Source organism: Rutidosis leptorrhynchoides, chromosome 10 (assembly GCF_046630445.1).
Source record: "Rutidosis leptorrhynchoides isolate AG116_Rl617_1_P2 chromosome 10, CSIRO_AGI_Rlap_v1, whole genome shotgun sequence".
Taxonomy (NCBI): Eukaryota; Viridiplantae; Streptophyta; class Magnoliopsida; order Asterales; family Asteraceae; genus Rutidosis; species Rutidosis leptorrhynchoides.
Window position 1 is genome coordinate 66,881,449 of NC_092342.1, and position 7,917 is coordinate 66,889,365.

At 34.4% G+C, this 7,917-nt stretch overlaps 2 pseudogenes; one reads left to right on the forward strand and one right to left on the reverse strand.

The window, feature by feature from the left end:
* The first annotated feature begins 98 nt into the window (after positions 1–98).
* LOC139873504 (origin of replication complex subunit 2-like) lies at positions 99–2,874 on the forward strand (annotated as a pseudogene).
* A 1,536-nt stretch (positions 2,875–4,410) lies between these two features.
* LOC139872588 (uncharacterized) lies at positions 4,411–6,711 on the reverse strand (annotated as a pseudogene).
* Between the last annotated feature and the right edge of the window lie 1,206 nt (positions 6,712–7,917).

A 7,917-nucleotide genomic window follows, 5' to 3' on the forward strand; every position in this document is an offset into this window, starting at 1 on the left:
TGGGCACAATCACGGAAAATGCAACTCGTATTCCTTACCAAATTGATCTTCTGCTATTCTCATTGCAAGTGCAGAGATATATTTTAGTTTCATCTAAAATGGATGAAAATGATATCGATGAAGAGGAATTTGAATTCTCAAGACACTATTTTTTATCAAAAGTATCTGGAAAATCGGGGAAGAAATCTGCTCGTAAACTATCAGATATCGATCTCGTTTATGAACAGGTTATTATATAATAATCTCAATTATTTCATTATTTTTGTAATTTAGTTTAATTTTAATCTTTTCTACAACCTTCTTATAAATGCTATATATAATATAATATAAATATAATATATAATATATACTCATCTACTCCGATGAATATATATTTATAATACTTGTTTATTTCAAAGAAACATTGGTGTGAAAATGGTTATTAGTAATTGTTTTTATTAAGTTGTAGGTGATTTTTGAGTGCATATCGATAAACATAGGAGTAGAAAAATATATTACCTTAAAAATATGACAATTTGTAAAAGAGGGAGGTCTTAAGTCATAACATTTTCTTTTTGGAATTCGAAAACTGCAGGATCTTCGAGCTGAGTTGTCTAAATTGCTTTATTGATAAGTAGTTAAAAAAGTTTGTATAATGAGTGGGTTTTTGAGTTGAGGTATGTATATATTCTTAATTCATATGTTGTTAATCTTCCCCTGTTTGAAAAAGAGGTTCATTCAATTCAGTCTTGTTGTTAAATAAATGAAAGATGGAAAATCATTGAAATGTCCTTTTGTAACTGAATGCAGGTATGGTTTTGGTCTTTTGATGTATGGTTTTGGATCTAAGAAGAGTTTGATTGAAGATTTTGCCGCAACATCCTTAACTGATTATAGCGTGATTGTTGTTAATGGTTATCTTCAGTCAATTAATCTTAAACAGGTATGTTGTTTAAATTACATAACTGCAAATGTAACATCGGACATTTTTGTTTACTTTTTTTTTTCTTATCATCCTAATTGTGTTCACCTTTGTGATTAATTGTTGTGGATCAGATAATACACTCTTATCAATCTTCAGTTACATAACATGATGTCTTGCTAATTTGCTTTCGTTGATGGGTATATGCAGTTTACTCGTATTTATCTACCTTTTAATGAAGGACCAATATGCAGGTAGCTACAGCAATGGCTGAAGTATTATGGGATCAACTGAAAGCGTGTTAAAGATCGTCTTCTGGGGGCTTGCAAAAAGATCAACAACCTTTTAATTCTCGGTCAATGGATGATCTTATTGCATTTCTTGATGGACCCCCCGCAGCAGAAAACGAATGCTTAGTCTGTCTTGTCATTCACAATATTGATGGGCCCGGGTTACGAGATTCTGATAGTCAGCATCTTCTGGCAAGAATCACCGCTTGCTCTCATGTTCGCATTGTTGCTTCTATAGACCATGTGAATGCACCTCTTTGTAAGTGAAATCCATCTAATAGACAAATAATTCATTCATGATTTAAAAAGATATGTAAATGGGTCATAATTGCTACGTTTATTTGAAACTGATTATGTAACATAATAACATTGACAGTGTGGGACAAGAAAATGGTTCATGTACAATTCAATTGGTGTTGGCATCATGTTCCTACATTTGCTCCGTACAACGTTGCAGGCGTGTTCCATCCGCTTATACTTGCTCATAGTGGAACATCACAAAGTGTCAAGACGGCCTCGATCGTCTTACAGAGTTTGACGCCAAATGCTCATAGCGTCTTCAAAGTTCTTGTAGAACATCAATTAGCCCATCCCGATGAAGAAGGTACCTGTTAAAAAATTTTCTTTATGGTTAGAGGTGGCAAAATGAGTGGGTTAGGTAGCAGGTCAAAACAGATTCGAATCAGAACAGATTAATCTTTTTAGTAAGGGTCAAAAGTCAAAATAGAAGGGCTGGGATGGGTTTATTAGAAAGACTTTTTGTTCCGAAATTGTAAATTATTTTTTTGCTGCAAGTTTTTCACTTTATATATGATTAAAATATTAATTGATTTTTTGAATGAAGCAATTTAGTAGGATACAATGTACGTTGCGTGACTTATGACTCTTAAATTGAACAAAATATTACCCAAATTGATCGTTTATAAGTGGGTTTAAATTGTTTTTTACCCATTTGGCACATCAGAAATAGAGTATTACCCAAATTGACCGTTTATAAGTGGGTTAAAATTGTTACCTTCATTTACGGTGGTTGGATTTTAGTAAGTGAATGAACCCATATGTCGTAATTTGTTTTGATAACTACTTGAATTAGCCCATACTGAAATTGAACAAAAATATCTTATAGTAAATCTTTACTTTTTTACATATTACCAAAAATGGTTAGGCTACAATTTTCTTAAGAGGAGTGTACCCTTCAAAAGTGAAGGTAATGGGTTCGAATCCACGAATCTGAAAAAATTAATCTTCTCGTGGTCACGGAGGTTAACCCGCGATGACTCTGGGCTGCTCGCAAAGCAGGACCAGGGATTGACCCGCAAAACGGGTCGGAAACCTAGGTATACGAAAAAAACAAAAATATGATAATTAATAAATTGGTACTTGACCAAAGTTACTCGACAAGTGATTTCATATTTGAACCTACTAAGCATTTTATCAAAAAATGTGTGATCATATATTAAAAAGCTTTTTTGGTTATATTCAAGAATGCCTATTGATGCGTTGTTCACAAGTTGCAGAGAGCGGTTTTTGGTGAGTAACCAGGTCACATTGATTTCCCATTTGACAGAATTTAAAGATCACGAACTGGTCAAGATAAGAAGACACTCTGATGGACAGGACTGCCTGCACTTTCCTCTCTCGAAAGATGCACTTGAAAAGCTAGTACAAGAGATCAACCAATAGGAGGTTGACACCTCAGCAAATCACTTTAATGGATACGAGCCATTGGGCCATTTTCTGGAAAAACACTTGGTTGAGGTTATTAGGTATCATTGTTTATTAGGATTGAGTATGGGGAATAATCTTTGAAGCGAAACTATTGGCGGGAAATGATTGTGATACGACAAAAATGAATGTAACAGTTAGGTTTGGTACGTAAATTGAGTAACATTTATTGTACCAAATCATAGAGTGGCCAACGATGGAAACTATTAAGTCATCTATTGAGCATTAGAGGGAACATGTGTTAGTTACATTGCTACTTTGATGAGTCATTAATAGATGGACCATTTGTTAGTCACTTTCCTACTTTTATTGGAACTCATTTTTTTACTGGAAAAGTTTTTTATTTTTCAATCACAAGAGAAACCAGTTTTTTTAATCTATATAATACAGCATAATTTTTAAGCAACAAAAGCTAAGCTCGCTTGTATGAATTAGGTGTACGGTTATCTGGCTTCGGATTGAATAGATTACTTGTAATTTCTTTTTTATTCATGTACTGGTTTGGGTTGGTTTAATCACCTAACTAGAAACTGTGATGAGGATCTTGTGGAAACATACTAACCATCCTAAAATGAAACTGATTATACACACTTCAAATTCTTTCACAAGCTTGTAGTGTAGGTATATGTACATGTAAAAATATATTTTGGGCAATACCACATTCATATTTACACCTCTTAGATCATTCTATTCATGTTAATTTTTGGTGCGTCTGATTGAATAGATTGATGATATTGTGATCATATCTTTTGTTTTTATGCACTTCTTGATAATTAGTACAAAAAATGCAGCATTTGTTGGTTTTATACTTGTTCATTCTTATCAGCCTGTTGAAGGATTTAATGTAATCAAGTTGTCTTTGTCATGCAGACTATAGACGGTAGACGATGTGGTAGATGTGCGTGATCTCCAATCGCTCAAAAAGGTAATGTCCCTTTAAATAGAATTGTGAAATAGAACAAAAAGTGTTGACAATTCAGCTCAACCCTGCATGATCATCAAAAGCTATCCGTTTTGAACCAGGAATGTTTCAACCCATTACACAATCCAGCGAGTTGACACATCCAGATAGTTTTTTCTCATTGATGTCTTTTTTGCCTACTATATAAGTATATAAAACTATTTGTTCCAACTTAAAACAGGCTGCTTATGTTGTGAGACACCAGTGGGTTTATTCTTTTGAAAGGCAGAGAGAGAACTTCACTACAAGCCAAGAAGCTTAACTGAAGGTCTTTTTGTCATGTTAAGCACGCACTACTAAATAGTAGTAAGTAGAATGTAAAAACTAGAAAGAGTGAGTAATATTTTCGAGAAGGGATTTCATTTTACAAAAGCAGAGATACGCAGAGTTAATAATAAGATAAATAAAGCTAAAATGAAGCCAAATTGCCTACAAAAAGTAAATAGGTCAACTAAGCATATGGCCATTGACAAATGTCAGACTTGGCAAGGAAATAAAAGGCCACAATCATCTCCTTTCGCCCCAAAAAGACGTACACAATTTAAATATGATATTAGCGATATTATAACACGGTGTAAGGTGGCAAAATAGCCAGCTAGGATAATGGGTTTGAAATCAAATGATGTCAATACAAGTTGGGTCAATTTACTCACAATTAATGCCCATTTAGATGTAGTGAGATTGAGTGATTGACACAATAAATTTGTGAATGTGGGATGTGAAAAAGCAATCAAGATAATATAGTGCGATGATGATTTTGAACTTTAGCCTCCTGAGATATGAGACCTGAAATACGTGCAAGAAAGGTGTCAGAATTTGTTGCGACTTTATGCTACATAATATGGTTCAAATGTTAGATGGTCAAACTGGTTTCTAGATTTCTATTTACATATTAAACGAAACTAAGACATAAACCTCTTTTAGACCTTCAATTTACCTCATTAGTATTCTTGTTAATATTTAATAGCACCCAAGTTCTTCAACCATGTAAGAACTTCTTCTAGACCTTCAGTTAAGCTTCTCGGTTGATAGTTCAATTCTCTTTTCGCCTTATCACAAGAATAAGCCCACTGGTGTCTCAATACATACACAACCTGTTTTAATTCAAAACAAACTGTCCCGTTGACACCTTGAAGATTATAGTATTGTAAAATTAGATTTAATATAAAGATGAAATTGAAAATACCGAAGGGCTGATAAGTGGAAGTTTTCCAGTTATTTTAGAGAAAAGAACGGATAACCAGCCATATATTTCGATTACAAATAAGGGAATGTGAAACCAAGATGTTTTTATGTTTGTAATAGCAGCAGCTATATCAAAAACTTGATTGAATGATGCATTTTCTCCTGTAAGAAGATATCTTTGACCTGGTTGACCTTTGTCTATAGCTGAAATGTGGCCATCTACCACATCATCAACATGACTAGAAGAGAATTTATCGTGTCTCTAACCAATGTAGCCAGGCAAGCGTCCATTAAACCGTTCAACAATGTGATGACAAGGTATAGATGATTTTACACTTTTAGCAAGTTCAGAACAATCAATAGTGTTTGAATATGTAATTAATATTAATAAAAATATATACAAATATACTAATAGTGGATAGGTATGGGTACAAATTTTTGTAGAATAAAAATTACCATTTGGGCCACAATGTTCCCCATGGTGAGTTTACCAGGTCCATATATGACTCCAGGATAAACAGCTACTATATGTACTCCTTCCTTAGCAGCTTCTAGAGCAATCTTATCAGCAATAACCTTTGATTTCTCCGTACTCGGAACAGAAAAACTTTGTGGAATGCATCTATCATTAAATACAAGTATATTTATCTAAAAATGGCTTAAAAAGTCTACAAGAAATAAATGAAAATTTGGCGGTAGAAGCCATATTCGATTTCAAAAGAAGAGTGTTATTGTATTTTGAAGAAAGAAGTACATTAAAACTATTCCGTATTTACAGAAACAACTGTACTAGATCAGTTCAAATCATACACGAATTGACCACATAGATAGTTCATCAGCTTCAAATTATATTCCAAACCCTATGAAGACTTGTGTGAATGGTCAAATACATTAGAATTCACCTTTAAATTCACAATGTTTGGATGAAACGAATGACTCATAACTATAACTAGCCTAAGAATTACATTAACTTAAAGCATTACTACAATAAAACCTAACAACTTTAAAAACCTAAAAGGTCAACTTAATATACAGTAATTGATAGTAAGATGTTTAAACAATATATGATATGATACTATTTCAAAATAAAATTGCAGAATTATTACTTGAGTCTCATCAGCAATATATCCATCAGTTGATCCCAAAGCAAAAAACGACGACGTATAAATAATCTTCTCAATCATCGCCGTCTCCTTAAACGCTCTAATTACATTCTTCAAACCTCCAACATTAACCTATTAAATCATTAAAATTATAAATATAAATAATTAAATTCAATAGTTAAACCTGATTTAATTATAACACTAAATTAACTTCAATCATAAACCTATTTAACTCACAGTGATAAACTTAGAAGGATCTGGAAGCCAGGGGTCAACTAAAGCAACGGCGTGAAAGATGACGTGGCAGCCAGAGCAGGCGGCGAGTAGTGACGGATAATCGGTGACGTCACCGTACGCAAGTTGTAGAGGTATGTCGTTGGAAAGTGTAGGAAGGAGGGAGAAATCGCTGGTGCGATGAACGAATGCGCGGAAGGAGTGGCCATGACGGAGTAACGTGTGGCACAGTCTACCACCTAAGTAACCGGAAGCACCGGTCACTAATACTTTCATAATTCAACGCCGCTGGTTTCGATAATTCGATTCCCGTTGTTTGCCAGTTAAAAATTCAGTTAAAAATGCCCTTGTAATCAATCATAAGGTTGAAGGTTGAATCAGAAGTCAAACGTGTAAGTTGTGATCAGTTAAAAATACCGCTACATATTAAAAACACAATTTCATCTCTGCCATAAAATATTTACACATGGCACATTTCCAATATCGTTTGGGGGTAAAGGGAGGGGGTTTTACTTGGCCGTGCCCTTGGATCGGTTTCAAGGTTTCCTCCTGGGCAGCGATGGAGGCGGGGTTATTATCGCTGCATTAGCATAGTCAAAACGGGAGATGATCGCAACGAGTGATTTAGTCACCCTCGAGTGATCCCAATCGCTGTCAAAAAAGAAGTTAAACGACTCAAAGGGAAATGAATTACTCCGAACTTGTACTATGGGCCCATTGGACTCCCTACTAGAAACTGCTATAGACCTAAGACCACATGTGGCAATGTAGAACTTAAAAAGTCAACCGCGTGCATTAGGTTTAGTTGTTTCTTTGTGTTTAGGCTTGATTGTTTATTGTGGGCTTCAGGGCTTGTTTAATGCTCTGATGGGTACGGCTCGGTTGTAGTTAGAATCCACTTCGTTAGGTTGAGTTTGTTTTACTGAGCCTTACCGCACGTTCTTTAGTTGTATCTTTGTTCGTCTTTTCAACTTTCGATGAATTGACTTTATTATAGTACGCATTATCTTAGCAAAAAAAATGATAAGGTAGAAATTTGTTGTGAAAATGTGGTGGATGATGTCAAATAATTGTTGAAATGATGTGAGTTTCGGTGTAGTAGTAAGACTACTCGTTATGCCCTGGGCATGGGGCATTCAAGTCAAGATGGTTATTAAAATTGCACACACTACTGTGAGGTGTCTTTGAGGCGTTGTAGTGGGCAGTGAGCCGAAAAAAGACGGCCTAATCAACCTTAGTTGTTACTTCATTGGTAACGTGGATCGACTCTATCAAATATGTTAATAAAATTCTAGTTCTTGTCACAAAAGAGGAAAAGGAGAGTTGAATAGAGAAATTTCTCTTTGAATTTTAACATAAAGATTTTTTAAGGATATGAAGATTTCGATAGAGATGAGTTGTACTATGTAATTTTTTGTTGTCTTTTTTATGTGCTCTAGTCTAAAATAGAATTGCTTTGTTGTTGCTATAACTAATAATACTACAATGAGCTATCAAAAAGATGTTCATACTGTACAA